The sequence below is a fragment of the Phyllobates terribilis genome, unplaced genomic scaffold (assembly GCF_046119375.1).
Source record: "Phyllobates terribilis strain yellow unplaced genomic scaffold, ASM4611937v1 Scaffold_13__5_contigs__length_258822181, whole genome shotgun sequence".
Taxonomy (NCBI): Eukaryota; Metazoa; Chordata; class Amphibia; order Anura; family Dendrobatidae; genus Phyllobates; species Phyllobates terribilis.
The window spans coordinates 182,799,321-182,817,961 of NW_027362773.1; the positions used below are offsets into that span (position 1 = coordinate 182,799,321).

Genomic DNA, 18,641 nt, shown 5'->3' on the forward strand with positions numbered 1-18,641 from the left:
ATTGCTCGATTCAGAGTCCAGATTGCTAACCATTACACCATGGAACCACATGCCCAATCAAGCTGGCTGGATTTTCTTTTGAAAACAGTAAAAGAGCATGTGTAAATAGTGGAAATGTGAGAAATTCACTTTTAATCCAGTGATCTGAGTTCTAATCTCAGTGGAACCTGGGAATTCATGCATTATGATGAAAACTGGTTCTAAAGCTGTCCCGCAAATGTATATCTAACACACATTGGCAAATTAATATCTCCTCCATTTTTATTCCACAAGTGTGCTTAAAGTTCCATGATATCACAACAAGGACAGTTTTAAAATGTTGATGAAATCTGGCTAATAATTAGCGTGCTGGATCTATCAGCTGGAAAAAGGGTAAGAAAAAAAGAAATTGCAAAACTTCTGCTCATCCAGAAGTCACTAAAGATTTTTCATGGTGTGCTAAAAGGTTCCATCGGAAAGATAATTCAAGTAGAGTTGGTGCAAATCAAAGTTCATATCCCAGTCCATCAGCCCCGGCAGTGGTCTGTGTTCGCTGGAAAAAAGGAGGATTTGCACCACATACCTGATGGCACCCTCTGAGCTTTCTTTGATTGGTGGTGTGATGCACAAGTGACATCTCACCTGGCTGACTAATCAAAAGAAGATCTACAGATGCTGTTAAGCTGGTTCTACAAATACAATACATAGATTACAGACCATTTCTGTGGGGGATAGACTTGGGAATGTGGAAATTGTTCTACTCAGATAATTTGTCAAAATGTTACATGAAGTTAAACGTAGTTGGCAGGATTTGAACCTACGCGGGAAGACCCCAATGGATTTCTAGTCCATTGCCTTAACCACTCGGCCACAACTACTCAGACACTATTCCATTCTTAAGAGTTTCACAAATTTTCTTATAGCACCATGATCAATATCAGTGATTATCCTTCTGGAAGACATTTCAGAAAATGGAAGATTTCAATTGGAAACAAAATTCCAGGCCTCACTGAAATGTAAAAATCTGATTTAAAGGTATCATCAATTGGAACCTTTTACAGTTCAAGGTTTATTAAAATTCATAAGGCGGATTTAGAGTGACTTTGTTCCAAACACCTCCTGAAAAAGGCTTTGAAAATGCTCAATAGTTTGAACAGATTCATTTCCATGCAAAAAGACTTGCTGTTCATATGATCAGGTATTGAGCGTCTTTTAACCTCATTAAGTTTCCCAAAACGCCAATCGGTTAACAGAAGTGAGCATATCATTTTTCAGGTATATTTTGCTTGCTTTATACTTGCTATACAAGTCAATGAGTAGGTTAGAAAGACCCCTGGAAGGTTCCTGAGTGACGTTCACAGCATTTTGCGAGCAAAAAATAAACTTAAACAAACTCATTTGATGCCCAAAACAATACTTAGAAAAACATCACCAAACTATGTTTACAAAAATGCTGGAAAACACTAAAAAGGGTGATTCAGGAAAAAAATCGCTGTCGTTTCTTGAGGCCGTTTCGGCTTGAAATCCTGGTCAGTTTCAACCACCTGGAAAAAGTGTCATGCGAACATTGGCACAAGTCATAGAGTACGATTGCTTGGTGTGACATAGATGATATGAGTTTTGCTTCATGAAGTCAAGTTTAACTTTTGAGTTAAACTTTCTTGATAGATAGATCTTTCTGCCATGTGGATTTTAACTTTCTCTTTTTATGTTAAACCATGTGCATTGTCAAATTGAGTGTGAGCAGAAAAGATAAAACCGCTATGCACAAAGAATTTCTCAGGTTCCACTGAGATTTGAACTCAGATTGCTGTATTCAGAGTCCAGAGTGCTAACCATTACACCATGGAATCACATGACCAAAGGAGCTGGCTGGATTTTCTTTTGAAAACAGTAAAAGAGCATGTGTAAACAGTGGAAATGTGAGAAATTCACTCTTAATCCAGTTATCTGAGTTCTAATCTCAGTGGAACCTGGGAATTCATGCATTATGATGAAAACTGGTTCTAAAGCTGTCCCGCAAATGTATATCTAACACACATTGGTAAATTAATATCTCCTCCCTTTTTATTCCACAAGTGTGCTTAAAGTTCCATGATATCACAACAAGGACAGTTTTAAAATGTTGATGAAATCTGGCTAATAATTAGCGTGCTGGATCTATCAGCTGGAAAAAGGGTAAGAAAAAAAGAAATTGCAAAACTTCTGCTCATCCAGAAGTCACTAAAGATTTTTCATGGTGTGCTAAAAGGTTCCATCGGAAAGATAATTCAAGTAGAGTTGGTGCAAATCAAAGTTCATATCCCAGTCCATCAGCCACGCAGTGGTCTGTGTTCGCTGGAAAAAAGGAGGATTTGCACCACATACCTGATGGCACCCTCTGAGCTTTGTTTGATTGGTGGTGTGATGCACAAGTGACATCTCACCCGGCTGACTAATCAAAAGAAGATTTGCAGATGCTGTTAAGCTAGTTCTACAAATACAATCCATAGATTACAGACCATTTCTGTGGGGGATAGACTTGGGAATGTGGAAATTGATCTACTCAGATAATTAGTCAAAATGTTACATGAAGTTAAACATAGTTGGCAGGATTTGAACCTATGCAGGAATACCCCAATGGATTTCTAGTCCATCGCCTTAACCACTCAGCCACAGTTTCATTCTTAAGAGTTTCACACCTTTTCTTATAGCACCAAGATCAATATCAGTGATTATCCTTCTGGAAGACATTTCAGAAAATGGAAGATTTAAATTGGAAACAAAATTCCAGGCCTCACTGAAATGTAAAAATCTGATTTAAAGGTATCATCAATTGGAACCTTTTACAGTTCAAGGTTTATTAAAATTCATAAGGCGGATTTAGAGTGACTTTGTTCCAAATACGTCCTGAAAAAGGCTTTGAAAATGCTCAATAGTTTGAACAGATTCATTTCCATGCAAAAAGACTTGCTGTTCATATGATCAGGTATTGAGCGTCTTTTAACCTCATTAAGTTTCCCAAAACGCCAAGCGGTTAACAGAAGTGAGCATATCATTTTTCAGGGATATTTTGCTTGCTTTATACTTGCTATACAAGTCAATGAGTAGGTTAGAAAGACCCCTGGAAGGTTCCTGAGTGACGTTCACAGCATTTTGCGAGCAAAAAAGAAATTTAAACAAACTCATTTGATGCCCAAAACAGTACTTAGAAAAACATCACCAAACTATGTTTACAAAAATGCTGGAAAACACTAAAAAGGGTGATTCCGGAAAAGAATCACTGTCGTTTCTTGAGGCCGTTTCGGCTTGAAATCCTGGTCAGTTTCAACCACCTGGAAAAAATGTCATGCGAACATTGGCACAAGTCATAGAATACGATTGCTTGGTGTGACATAGATGATATGAGTTTTGCTTCATGAAGTCAAGTTTAACTTTTGAGTTAAACTTTAACTTTTGAGTTAAACTTTCTTGATAGATAGATCTTTTTGCCATGTGGATTTTAACTTTCTCTTCTTATGTTAAACCATGTGCATTGTCAAATTGAGTGTGAGCAGAAAAGATAAAACCGCTATGCACAAAGCATTTCTCAGGTTCTACTGAGATTTGAACTCAGCTTGCTCGATTCAGAGTCCAGATTGCTAACCATTACACCACGGAGCCACATGCCCAATGAAGCTGGCTGGATTTTCTTTTGAAAACAGTAAAAGAGCATGTGTAAATAGTGGAAATGTGAGAAATTCACTCTTAATCCAGTGATCTGAGTTCTAATCTCAGTGGAACCTGGGAATTCATGCATTATGATGAAAACTGGTTCTAAAGCTGTCCTGCAAATGTATATCTAACACACATTGGTAAATTAATATCTCCTCCATTTTTATTCCACAAGTGTGCTTAAAGTTCCATGATATCACAACAAGGACAGTTTTAAAATGTTGATGAAATCTGGCTAATAATTAGCGTGCTGGATCTATCAGCTGGAAAAAGGGTAAGAAAAAAAGAAATTGCAAAACTTCTGCTCATCCAGAAGTTACTAAAGATTTTTCATGGTGTGCTAAAAGGTTCCATCGGAAAGATAATTCAAGTAGAGTTGGTGCAAATCAAAGTTCATATCCCAGTCCATCAGCCCCGGCAGTGGTCTGTGTTCGCTGGAAAAAAGGAGGATTTGCACCACATACCTGATGGCACCCTCTGAGCTTTGTTTGATTGGTGGTGTGATGCACAAGTGACATCTCACCCGGCTGACTAATCAAAAGAAGATCTACAGATGCTGTTAAGCTGGTTCTACAAATACAATACATAGATTACAGACCATTTCTGTGGGGGATAGACTTGGGAATGTGCAAATTGATCTACTCAGATAATTTGTCAAAATGTTACATGAAGTTAAACATAGTTGGCAGGATTTGAACCTACGCGGGAAGACCCCAATAGATTTCTAGTCCATTGCCTTAACCACTCGGCCACAACTACTCAGACACTATTCCATTCTTAAGAGTTTCACACCTTTTCTTATAGCACCATGATCAATATCAGTGATTATCCTTCTGGAAGACATTTCAGAAAATGGAAGATTTCAATTGGAAACAAAATTCCAGGCCTCACTGAAATGTAAAAATCTGATTTAAAGGTATCATCAATTGGAACCTTTTACAGTTCAAGGTTTATTAAAATTCATAAGGCGGATTTAGAGTGACTTTGTTCCAAACACCTCCTGAAAAAGGCTTTGAAAATGCTCAATAGTTTGAACAGATTCATTTCCATGCAAAAAGACTTGCTGTTCATATGATCAGGTATTGAGCGTCTTTTAACCTCATTAAGTTTCCCAAAACGCCAAGCGGTTAACAGAAGTGAGCATATCATTTTTCAGGTATATTTTGCTTGCTTTATACTTGCTATACAAGTCAATGAGTAGGTTAGAAAGACCCCTGGAAGGTTCCTGAGTGACGTTCACAGCATTTTGCAAGCAAAAAAGAAACTTAAACAAACTCATTTGATGCCCAAAACAATACTTAGAAAAACATCGCCAAACTATGTTTACAAAAATGCTGGAAAACACTAAAAAGGGTGATTCAGGAAAAAAATCGCTGTCGTTTCTTGAGGCCGTTTCGGCTTGAAATCCTGGTCAGTTTCAACCACCTGGAAAAAGTGTCATGCGAACATTGGCACAAGTCATAGAGTACAATTGCTTGGTATGACATAGATGATATGAGTTTTGCTTCATGAAGTCAAGTTTAACTTTTGCGTTAAACTTTCTTGATAGATAGATCTTTTTTGCCATGTGGATTTTAACTTTCTCTTTTTATGTTAAACCATGTGCATTGGCAAATTGAGTGTGAGCAGAAAAGATAAAACCGCTGTGCACAAAGAATTTCTCAGGTTCCACTGAGATTTGAACTCAGATCACTGGATTCAGAGTTCAGAGTCCTAACCTTTACACCATTGAACCATGTGATCAATGAAGCTGGCTGGATTTTCTTTTGAAAATGGTAAAAGAGCATGTGTACATTGTGGAAATGTGAGAAATTCACTCTGAATCCAGTGATCTGAGTTCTAATCTCAGTGGAACCTGGGAAATTCATGCATTATGATTAGTGTTGAGCCATCTCTGTACTGTTCGAGTTCGGTTCGGTTCGTCGAACACCCTTGTGTTCGCCAAACTGTTCGTCGAACTCCTTCGAACACCGTTAAAACCAATGGCAGGCAAACAAAAACACATAGAAACACATAGAAAACACCTTCAAAGGTGTCCAAAAGCTGACAAACTGCTCAGAAGACATAACTAACACATGGAAAAGTGACAAGTACATATAGTCATGCGAAAATAAAAGAGGTGGAGGAGTAAAAGGAGGGGGAGACACAGATATAGGCATATCATGCCCTTCTAAAATCCAAAAAGTGAGAAGCCGACACGGCCAGTCTGTTCCTGCCCGTGCCACCTCCGTGTCTCCAGGTTTGTGCCAGAACCGCGGTGTACCCTGACTGCCAGCCCCCCTCTCCCAATACTGGTGCCTGTCCGCTGGTGGGTCGAGCGAGCCCCCCTGTGGTGGAGGCAGCTCTAAGCTTTTTAATTTAAATTGTCTCTCTAATTTGAATGAATACACTTTAAATCCTTTTACAAGGATCTATTGAAGGGCAAGTCTCATGCTAGCAGCCGCGTAATTCCAGCTCCAGTAGCGTCCACTAAAGCTGCTGCAGTTAAAAAGTTTTTATAAGGATCGAGCTCGGCTGTCCACCGCAAGGCATCCTACCGCCAGTCCCAGCAACTATGCCTTGAGGTGGCTCCTGATGCTCTTCACTGAGTATCCCGTGGTCCCGAAGCATTTCCTTTGAAAAAATTAAGTGTCCAAACTACAGGTGGTGTAGCTTGCTTAACAGCCCGATAATCCGCTGACTAGCAGACACTGCTACTAGGCACAAAGTATTTCCTGGGCTAGATGCAGTTAAAAATTTGTAATTAGATACTCTGGTTGGATGCTGAGAAAGCATTCCATAGAGTCTCCTGGCACACCATATATTATTCTCTTAAAAAGCTTGGGGTAGGGGTCTAGGGGACCCTTTTATAGCCACAATCACGGCCCTGTATCGCAATACATGACCTAGGCTGAAGATAAATGGAACTGTAGCACCCTGAGGGCTCGGTTTCTACAGAGGTATTGCACCTCACCCAGAGGTGTGATATCTCACTCTCAGGTAAGGATGGAGTGTGGATCAGGACCCGACACCTGCATGCATTACACCACATTGCCGTGGGGCAGGGCGACCAATATGCCCCTGAGATGGGCACGACAGTCCCTGTCCCTATCTGGAGTGGGGGGAGGGAACACTGAGGAAGGGGAACCCTGTAGTGCAGGAGCAGGGAGCAAGCAGTTCCTGGGTGCATTGAGAAGGGAGTATAAAAGGTGGGCACCATCTAAGTTCAGTGCAGAGAAGTCTGAGCAGAAGTGACAGGGAGCAGGGGCTCTGCATGAGCTCTGCTCCGGAGGCGGGCCTAGTAACAGAGGCCCAGGCCTGAAAGAGGGAGAAGGAAGGAAGAGGATCGGAGAAAGCTCCAGGATCGAGGAACGAAGGGATCCCAGGTGTGCGGACGGGCGAGTCGCCACCGCACGCCCGAATCCACCTGCGTGGAGGGGTCAGGCCAAAGGGGGAGACCGGTCCCCGAAACTAGTGGAGGCGGGAAACGACCCTCAGCTAGAAACCGGAGGCTGTGACATTTTATGTGGCGCAGCCCCTCACTACATCCACTAGGAAGGCACCACATAGGGTCAGGGAAACTGGCGCCAAGTTTACCAAGAGGAGGCCCGAGGCAGCCGGACAGAAGGGTTGGTAAGAAAGGCCAGACAAAGGACACACAAAGGGGGTCCTGTGAAGCGCTCCAAAGTTATCTGGGAGTTGTCTGAGCCCCTCACCTGGTGAGCACAGTACGACGTGGGCAGCCGTTACCTGCAGAAGTGGTCTGGATAATAAGAACTGTGACTAAAGGCCCTGGACTGCTTCACTGACTCCGTGTCGTTACTGCTGCTGCCCTGCACCCCCATCCTCCGCATACACTGCCCTGAGGCTATACTCCTCCCGTGGGGAGTTATGCTACGCTCTGCTGCACCCACAACACCAGCCTCAGCGGTCTGCCCTGCAGCGGCGGTTCACTCTGACCGCAATCCACGGGTGGCGTAGTCGGATTTTTAAACATCAAAACCACATAAATAGTTCCGCCACTGGTTTGACCGCCCTGAGCCACGGAACCGGGTCGCCGTCACGGAGACTACAACCACCAGCATCCACCAAAAAGGGTCCGGCTCCGGGTGTCCCAAGGCCCAGGGGGCGCATCAGAACATTTTCATCACCTTTCCTAATCACCAATGGGACAAGGCAGGGATGTCCTCTGTCCCCTCTCTTATACATCCTAGTGACGGAGCACCTGCTCTCATCAATTCGCCATAACCCCAATATTAGGTGGATTGAGGTGGGAGGCACCGAGTACAAGTGCTCTCTATTTGCTGATGATGTCCTAGTATATATCACTCAATCACATATATCCATCCCTGCTGTTATGGCTGAAATAGATCACTTTGTTACATGGTCAAATTTTAAAATCAATGCAGCGAAGTCTGAGGCCCTCGATGTCTCCCTCCCCAAATCCATACAGGATTCCATCCAGTCCAACTTTCCCTTTGCCTGGCCCTCACAGGGTATCAAATTCTTAGGAATTCCTATTCATAGAGACCTCTCCCGTCTATGTTATCTTAATTTTGGGCCCTTTATTGAACAACTCCATACAGACCACGGTTGGCAAGTTAGAACTGTAAGATTCACTACGTGAACCACTGGTGTTTTGTGGAAAAGCACATGTACACTGTGTTCCAAATTATTATGCAAAAAGTGTTTAGGAGTGATAAGGGAAGAATTTGTTTGTTTGTCAGTTAAACTCATTGATGGTGATGTGTGTCAGAGCTCTTTATATCACTGTAAGCAAATGCAGACACCTGTGCTAATTAGTTTGGCAGGTGTGTCCAATGAAAGGCAAGACTACTTAAGAAGGCTGTCCCACATTATTAAGCAGCCTACATTTTCTGCCAAAATGGGAAAGAAAAAGGATGTGTCGGCTGCTGAGAAGCAACAAATTGTGGAGTGTTTAGGTCAAGGCATGACTACAATCAACATTGTGCGATGATCAGGATGAAGTGTCTTGGCAATCAAGAAGTGTGTAGCTGATTCACAGTACACACGTGTGCGTGCTGATAAGAGCAAATTGAGGACTCTTTCCTACAGGCAATTACGTCAGGTTAAAAGAGCAGCGGCAAAAAAGCCTTGTCATAGCAGCAGACAAGTTTTTGAAGCTGCTGGTGCCTCCAACGTCCCCCGAACAACAAGATGCAGGGTCCTTCAGATTTTTGCAGCTGTGCGTACGCCATCCTGTCGACCTCCTCTATCCACTTCACACAAGCAGAAACGGCTCCAGTGGGCCAAACATTACATGAAGACTGATTTCAAAACTGTTTTGTTCACGGATGAGTGCCGTGCAACGCTCGATGGTCCAGATGGATGGAGAGGAGGATGGCTGGTTGATGGACACCTCACGCAAACACGGCTACAGCGCCAACAAGGAGGAGGTGGAGTAATGTTTTGGGCTGGAATCATGGGGAGAGAGATTGTCGGCCCCTTTAGGATCCCTGAAGGGGTAAAGATGAACTCCATAATGTATGTGGAGTTTCTCAAACAGCACTTCCTGCCATGGTTCAAGAAGAAGAACCGTGTATTCCACAGCAAGATCATTTTTATGCATGATGATGCACCGTCTCATGCTGCACATAACACATCTGCATCTCTGTCTGATATGGGCATAAAAGGGGACAAACTTATGGTGTGACCCCCATGCTCCCCTGACCTCTACCCCATTCAGAACCTCTGGAGCATCATCAAAAGGAGTGTCTATGATGGCGGGAGGCAGTTCACATCTAAACAACAGCTCTGGGAGGGTATTCTGTCCTCATGCAAAACAATTGAAGCAGAAACCATCCAAAACCTGACAAATTCAATGGACGAGAGAGTTCAGAAGCTCCTTTCGAACAAGGGGTCCTATGTGCAAATGTAACATCACCTAGAATAAAGTTTTGACTTGAAAACTGTTTGATTTCAGTTTCTAATAACCTGCTAATGCTTATAATTTCAAAAATGACCATTTTTTGGTCTTTATTAAAATGAAAAGGTTGATCGAAGAGTGTGGGGGATCTAAGAGTGTGGCAACCCAGCAGTCAGGATTACTTCGAATTCTGACAATCCGAGGGTCATGTTGCAGGTAGTGCAGAAAGAAGGAACCCATGTGTTTTGCGCATCCAGGAGCACCAAGTCCCTGTTGTGTTGGTGGCGAGGTAACAATCATGCTTCCTTCCTCTGTCCTCTCCCCCCAACCTCGCACAACAGAAATGTGATCAAGGTCTCCCTCATCTTATGAGTCTTCCATCAGTTCGTTCTACACTTCTTCCTGGGCTCCTGCACCTTCCTCACTAGTTTGGCTGCTACCATGCGCCCTGGTAAAACCGTCTCCCCCACCCTCACATGCCTGCCGCCTTGGTGCTGCCGGCCGTCTGGACCTTGCAGATGTTAGTCCTTCCGCATACAACTCCTCCTCCTCTACTTCCTCCACCTCCTCTTGTGCCACCACCTGACTCCGAATTCTGTTTAACATGTGCTCCAGCATGTAAATCAGCGGAATAGTCATGCTGATAATGGCATCGTCAGCACTAAACATCTTCGTCGCCATTTCAAAACTGTGCAGAAGGGTGCATAGGTCCCTGATCTGAGACCACTCCTCCAGCGTAATTTGCCCCACCTCTGGATCTCGTTGGCCCAGGCTATACGTCAGAACGTATTGCACCAGGGCTTGTCGGTGCTGCCACAGTCGCTGCAACATGTGCATAGTTGAATTCAACCGGGTAGGCACATCGCATTTTAGCCGGTGAAGTGGCAGGCCCAATGACTTCTGTAGAGATGTAAGTCGCTGAGCTGCGGGATACGAATGGCGTAAGTGAGCACACAGCGACCGTGCCCTCTGCAGAAGGAGATCTAGTCCGGGATAGTGGGCTAAAAATTTGCTGGACAACCAGGTTCAACACGTGAGCCATACAAGGCACGTGTGTGACATTGCTCCGGCGAAGGGCCGCACCCAGGTTTGCAGCATTGTCGCACACGGCCTTCCCTGGTTTCAGGTCCAGTGAAGACAACCATTCATGAAATTGGTTCTCCAGAGCTGACCACAACTCCTCAGCTGTGTGACTCACATTTCCCAGACATTTCAAAGTAAAAACCGCCTGATGACATTGAGCCCTACTGCCAGCATAGTAAGGAGGTGTGCAGGATCCCTTCTGCGCAGTTAGAAAGCTTGTGGCATGACCAGACAGGCTTTGGGTGCAGGTGGAGGACTGAGAGGAGGTTGAGGAGGGAGAAGCAGTGGAGGAACTTTGAGATAAAGAGGATTGACGCACAACTCATGGGTGTTATGTTCTGCTACCAAAGCTAAGGAAAGAGAGGAGATCTGTCCCTACTATAAGACTCAGCTGAATCCCTACGATGTAACAGGGAACCTGATCCTGCGATCAGACCTGCTAAAGTCCTAATCTAGTCTGTACGGAGACCTATAGATTTGGGGAGGGAATCCCTACAAGTACTAAGGACTGGGAGGAATATGGGACACCTCCTAACAGAAATAGCAGCAGAAAGACGAACAAACAAAATAGATAGAACCTAGAGGTCCGTAGACCAAGCAAACTAACAGAGTTAGATACAGAGCACAGGCTAGCTAGAAAGTAGATATACAATGAAGTCCAGCAAAGCCAGAAGGGCGGAGCAGGATTAAATAGGCCAACAAGGTCATGTGACCAGCAAAGGAAAAAAAACCTAACAGCAAGGTTCTAACAGTACCCCCCCTTCTAAGAGGATCCTCCGGATCCCCTAGGACCAGGCTTATCAGGAAATCTCCTGTGAAACGCTCTGATAAGTCTGGACGCGGAAACATCATCTGACCTCACCCAAGAGTTATCCTCGGGTCCGAAACCTTTCCAGGCCACAAGATACTGCAAACTACCTCTATACCGTCTAGAGTCAAGGATGCGAGAAATTTCATATTCCCCGTCCTCCACCACCGGAGGAACAGAGGCAGAGGCGTCACCATCCGACACAACAGCTTTTTTTAACAGAGAGACATGAAAGACCGGATTAATTCTCCAGGAGGTAGGAACCTCCAACCTAACAGCAGATTGGTTGACAACCTGAAGCACCTTAAAGGGCCCTACAAACTTGGGACCCAATTTCTTAGAAGGAATCCTCAACCGCAGATTCCTAGAGGACAACCAAACCATGTCACCAACAGCGAACAAAACCTCCTGTCGTTTCCTATCAAAGTAGTCTTTAGATTTTCTGTTGGCCTCCTGAAGATTACCACGCACATCCGTCCAAACTCTTTCCAAATCACCGGAAAAATTCTCCTCCTCAGGCACGGCAGATCCCAACTTGGAGAACGACCCAAACGACGGATGTCTCCCAGAACAACAAAAAAAAGGCGAACAACCAGCAGAAGAAGATGTATGATTGTTCAGAGCAAATTCGGCAAGTGGCAGAAACTCAGACCACCCCTCTTGATTGTCTGCCACAAAACAACGCAAGAACTGCTCAACATCCTGGTTTTTCCTTTCTGTCTGGCCATTAGATTCAGGATGATATCCGGACGAAAACGACAAATGAATTCCCAACCTGTCACAAAAGGCACGCCAAAAACGAGCCACGAACTGAGGACCCCTATCAGAAACAATGTCAGTAGGAACGCCATGAAGTCTGACAATTTCCTTGACAAAGGCCTTAGCGAGAGTTTTAGCGCAGGGCAGTTTGACGAAGGGAACCAAGTGACACATCTTGCTAAAACGGTCCACGACCACCCAGATGACAGTAAAACCCTCAGAGGGGGGAAGGTCAGTTATAAAGTCCATAGCCAAATGTGTCCAAGGAGCACTGGGGACCTCCAAAGGACAAAGCAACCCCGCAGCAGGAGTATGTGAGGACTTAGATCTAGCACATATAGTACATTGGCGCACCCACTTAATGACTTCCTTCTGCCATCCAGGCCACCAAAAACTGCGACCCACCAGTCTCTTGGTCTCAGAGATTCCGGGATGACCTGCCAACCGAGATTCGTGACACTCAACAAACAAATCTCTCCTAAAGGTCCCAGGCACAAACAACCTCCCATGAGGAGTGTTAGATGGGGCATTCTCCTGAGCTTTAAGAATCTCATCTTCCAAAACGGAGTCTAAAGCAGCTATCACAACACCTTCTTGTAAAATGTTTTCCTCTTTCTCAGCACCGACTATGGGAGAAAAACTGTGAGACAAGGCATCCGCCTTAACATTCTTAGTACCAGGGATGTAAGTAACGGAGAAATTAAACCGCGAGAAAAACAGTGCCCACCTAGCCTGACGGGCATTCAGGCGCTTGGCAGCGTCAAGATATATCAGATTTTTATGATCCGTAAGAACCTGAACGGGAAATTCCGCACCTTCCAAGAAGTGGCGCCAGTGTTCAAATGCGAGTTTAATAGCCAATAATTCCCGATTACCAATATCGTAATTCAATTCAGTCTCCGAAAATTTTTTTGAAAAAAATGCACAGGGATGTAATCCATCCCCGTTATCCTGAGACAATACTGCGCCAACCCCCACAGAGGAAGCATCAACCTCAACCAAAAACGGCCTAGTAACATCAGGCTGCATAAGGATGGGAGCAGAGGTGAACCTCTCCTTGAGATACACAAAAGCTTCAATGGCCTCAGAAGACCACTGAACCGCATCAGCACCTTTCCTGGTGAGATCAGTCAGAGGTTTGACAATACTAGAAAAATTTTTTATGAATTTTCTATAGTAATTGGCGAAACCCAAAAACCTCTGTATTGATTTCAAACCAATAGGCCTAGGCCATTCCTGCACAGCCTGAACCTTAACCGGATCCATCTCAAAACCTTTGCTGGAGATAATGTAGCCCAAAAAACTAATTCTCTGTACAGCGAACTCACATTTCTCCAGCTTAGCAAAAAGCGAATTGTCCATTAATAACTGTAATACCTCACGCACGCTCCGCCAATGAGACTCCAGATCTGGCGAATAAATCAAAATGTCATCCAAATACACAACCACATTTTTACCGATCAAAGGTCTAAGGATGTCATTAATCAGATTCTGAAAAAATGCAGGAGCATTAGTAAGACCAAAAGGCATAACCAGATTCTCAAAATGACCCACAGGAGTGTTAAAAGCAGTCTTCCATTCATCACCCTCCTTCATGCGCAACAGATTGTATGCCCCCTTAAGGTCAATTTTAGAGAACCCTACGCGCTGGGATTCATCCCCAGAGGACTTGGGTCTCAAACGAAAATACAATAAGCAAGCATTTTTAAATGAAAAAAATTCTCGATGTTCACCAAAAAATAAATCCGGCAAACATACCTTAGGCTCCAAGAAATATGCTCCAGGACAGTTACTCACGTGCTGACGGAGCTCGGCCACTTCCAGAGAGAGTCCCTGCAGGTGTTTAGCCAAATCCTGAACCGTCACCATGATGGAACAAAAAAAAATCTTTCCTTAGAGAATTTACAGGCTGGACTTACTGTTATGTTCTGCTACCAAAGCTAAGGAAAGAGAGGAGATCTGTCCCTACTATAAGACTCAGCTGAATCCCTACGATGTAACAGGGAACCTGATCCTGCGATCAGACCTGCTAAAGTCCTAATCTAGTCTGTACGGAGACCTATAGATTTGGGGAGGGAATCCCTACAAGTACTAAGGACTGGGAGGAATATGGGACACCTCCTAACAGAAATAGCAGCAGAAAGACGAACAAACAAAATAGATAGAACCTAGAGGTCCGTAGACCAAGCAAACTAACAGAGTTAGATACAGAGCACAGGCTAGCTAGAAAGTAGATATACAATGAAGTCCAGCAAAGCCAGAAGGGCGGAGCAGGATTAAATAGGCCAACAAGGTCATGTGACCAGCAAAGGAAAAAAAACCTAACAGCAAGGTTCTAACAATGGGGATGGCAAGACTTGGACAGCAGCCCCTTGTCCTGCTGTCACCATAGTTACCAAGTGCCCAGTCAGCGACATGTAACGCCCCTGTCCATGCCTACTCGTCCAAGTGTCTGTGGTGAAATGCACCGTGTCACACACAGAGTTTCTCAAAGAAGCGGTGATGTTGTGTGCGACATGCTGGTGGAGCGCAGGCACACCTTTCTTTGAGAAGTAGTGCGGACTGGGCATCTGGTACTGGGGCACTGCGACGGACATAAGGTCTCGAAAATCCTCTGTGTCCACCAGGCGGAAAGGCAGCATTTCTGTAGCCAAGAGCTTGCAGATGGTGAAATTCAACCTCTTAGCTTTCTCATGGCTAGGAGGAAATGGTCTTTTACTTGTCCACATCTGAGGGACCGAGGGCTGGCTATTGTGCTTAGATTGGGTTGAAAAGGGTGTCCCCGGCAAACTGCCGGTCTGTGAGGAAGATGCAGGCGGACATGTTAGGTTGCCTTGATCCAAAGGTGGTGCTATCGATGTCGGACAGCGCTCAACACCAGCTGGTGTTACCACCTCCCAAGAAAATGATGACCTGCCAATCACGCTGGCTGTTGCGGGTAAAGAGGTGGCAGGTCTGCGTCCCAAAACAGGTGTGACTGCTGTCCCCCCAGTCACAGAGGATGAAGAGGCCGCGGATGCACAAGATATGGCAGACGGTGGTTGGCCCGGCCGGCTAGACCGCATTGTAGCACAGTGAGCTTCCCACTGCAACTTATGCTTCATGTCCATTTGCCGGTTCATGCATGAAGTACTCAAACTATGTATTTTTTGGCCTCTACTTAGCTTTTGCTGACAAATGTTACAGATAACACGAGTAGGGTCATCTTTATCGATCTGAAAAAATGCCCAGGCTATGCAAGGCTTAGCAGCCAGGCGACCTGAAGAGCCACCATGACTTGTGGTGAGAGGCAGAGTTGTGTTTGAGGATGCAGTTGTTGACGTGCTTCCAGTACTACGTCTCTGTCCAGGAAGGCGCAACCTGACCAAGTCATCACTAGCATTCTCCTCCACCTGCTCTGCTGACCTCATCTCTTGGCTGACTGTGGGTTGACAGTAAGTGGGATCTCCATCCTCATCATCATCACCCTGTGCGTTATCACACCCGTCGTCCTCAGAGCCAACCTGTTCCTGCCCTGACAAAAAACTAAAGTTGTCGCTCCAATCAGGTATTTGAGTCTCATCATCGTCTTCCTCATTGTCTCCACCAACAGGAGTTACAGTTTGGGAATGAGGGTCTACATTATGGTCAGAACCTTCAGCGTCTGGTCCTGGATCCGACTCATAAAGATTCTGGGCATCAGTGCAGATCATTTCCTCGTCTGGATTCACAAAAGCGCTTGAGCCGACCTCTGATTCCCAGGCTATAGTATGAGTAAACAGCTCTGCAGACTCAACCATCTGTTCTACCTCATACTCAGACGGGCAGCTGGAGATTTGGGAGCTGTGAGGAAGCAAGTGCGATTGGGGTGACACCTTTGAGGACTGGAGTATTTGTGATGTTGAAGTTGATGTGGAGGAGAGCCCACTTAAAGGAGCACTTGATATCCGTTGAAGCACCTGCTGTTTTTGTGCCTCATCTGGAATTTGTGGCGATTGGCGTGGCCGTAAGAAAGGGATCATATCACATTGTCCGCTAAAAGAAGTAGACATTTTAGTTTGGCTGGAAGATGGTCTTTCTTCTGCAGATGTTACTGTAGCTTTAACACCTACCCCACGGACACAACCTTTTTTCCCCTTACCAACATGCCTATTCCCCTTTCCATCAGCAGCAGGCCTATTTCCACTCATTTTGGTGGTTAACTAATTCACAACTCTGGAGTTGCTTGCACAAAAAAACAATGGATGGGAACCGAGCACAGCTGAGTGGCCAAACTGTGGTATTAGGCCAAAACTATTGGCTGGGTTAGATGCAGAAAAAAATTATATTCAATTTGCAACCTGATGGAGGTCAGTATAGATGGACTAATAGAACAAGTCCCACACACAGCTAGAAGCCCAAATATTTTTTCAGAGGTAGATGCAGAAAAAAATTATATTCAGTTTGCAACCTAATTGAGGTCAGTATAGATGGACTAATAGAACAAGTCCCACACACTGCTAGAAGGCCAAATATTTTTTCAGAGCTAGATGCAGAAAAATATTATATTCAATTTGCAACCTGATGGAGTTCAGTATAGATGGACTAATAGACCAAGTCCCACACACTGCTAGAAGGCCAAATATTTTTTCAGAGCTAGATGCAAAAAAAAATTATATTCAATTTGCAACCTGATGGAGGTCAGTATAGATGGACTAATAGAACAAGTCCCACACACAGCTAGAAGCCCAAATATTTCTTCAGAGGTAGATGCAGAAAAAAATTATATTCAGTTTGCAACCTGATGGAGGTCAGTATAGATGGACTAATAGAACAAGTCCCAAACACTGCTAGAAGGACAAATAGTTTTTCAGAGCTATGTGCAGACAAAAAAATATTTTGAATTTGCAACCTGATGGAGGTCAGTATAGATGGACTAGTAGAACAAGTCCCACACACTGCTAGAAGGACAAATATTTTTTCAGACCTAGATGCAGAAAAAAATTATATTCAATTTGCAACCTAATGGAGGTCAGTATAGATGGACTAATAGACCAAGTCCCACACACTGCTAGAAGGCCAAATATTTTTTCAGAGCTAGATGCAGACAAAAAAATATTTTTATTTTGCAACCTGATGGAGGTCAGTATAGATGGACTAGTAGAACAAGTCCCACACACTGCTAGAAGCCCAAATTTTTTTTCAGAGGTACATGCAGAAAAAAATTATATTCAGTTTGCAACCTGATGGAGGTCAGTATAGCTGGACTAATAGAACAAGTCCCACACACTGCTAGAAGGCCAAATATTTTTTCAGAGCTAGATGGAGATACAAATTATTTTTAATTTGCAACCAGATGGAGGTCAGTATAGATGGACTAATAAAACAAGTCCCACAAACTGCTAGAAGCCCAAATATTTTTTCAGAGGTAGATGCAGAAAAAAATTATATTCAGTTTGCAACCTGATGGAGGTCAGTATAGATGGACTAGTAGAACAAGTCCCACACACTGGTAGAAGGACAAATATTTTTTCAGAGCTAGATGCATTAAAAAATTATATTCAATTTGCAACCTGATGGAGGTCAGTATAGATGGACTAATAGAACAAGTCCCACACACTGCTAGAAGGCCAAATATTTTTTCAGAGCTAGATGCAGACAAAAAATTATTTTTAATTTGCAACCTGATGGAGGTCAGTATAGATGGACTAATAAAACAAGTCCCACACACGGTTAGAAGCCCAAATATTTTTTCAGAGGTAGATGCAGAAAAAAATTATATTCAGTTTGCAACCTGATGGAGGTCAGTATAGATGGACTAGTAGAACAAGTCCCACACACTGCTTGAAGGACAAATATTTTTTCAGAGCTAGATGCAGTTAAAAATTATTTTTAATTTGCAACCTGATGGAGGTCAGTATAGATGGACTAATAGAACAAGTCCCACACACTGCTAGAAGGCCAAATATTTTTTCAGAGCTAAATGCAGACAAAAAAATATTTTTAATTTGCAACCTGATGGAGGTCAGTATAGATGGACTAATAGAACAAGTCCCACACACTGCTAGAAGGCCAAATATTTTTTCAGAGCTAGATGCAGATAAAAATTATTTTTAATTTGCAACCTGATGGAGGTCAGTATAGATGGACTAATAAAACAAGTCCCACACACTGCTAGAAGCCCAAATATTTTTTCAGTGGTAGATGCAGAAAAAAATTATATTCAGTTTGCAACCTGATGGAGGTCAGTATAGATGGACTAGTAGAACAAGTCCCACACACTGCTAGAAGGACAAATATTTTTTCAGAGCTAGATGCAGTCAAAAAATTATTTTGAATTTGCAACCTGATGGAGGTCAGTATAGATGGACTAGTAGAACAAGTCCCACACACTGCTAGAAGGACAAATATTTTTTCAGAGCTAGATGCAGAAAAAAATTATATTCAATTCGCAACCTGATGGAGGTCTGTATAGATGGACTAATAGAACAAGTC

The 18,641-nt window shown here is 43.8% G+C and overlaps 2 non-coding genes across 2 annotated transcripts; both read right to left on the reverse strand.

The window, feature by feature from the left end:
* Positions 1-775: 775 nt before the first annotated feature.
* Positions 776-857, reverse strand: TRNAS-AGA (transfer RNA serine (anticodon AGA)). The gene has a single exon. It is a non-coding gene; the product is annotated as a tRNA-Ser (tRNA).
* Positions 858-4,349: 3,492 nt separating this feature from the next.
* On the reverse strand, positions 4,350-4,431 carry TRNAS-AGA (transfer RNA serine (anticodon AGA)). The gene has a single exon. It is a non-coding gene; the product is annotated as a tRNA-Ser (tRNA).
* Positions 4,432-18,641: the final 14,210 nt, after the last annotated feature.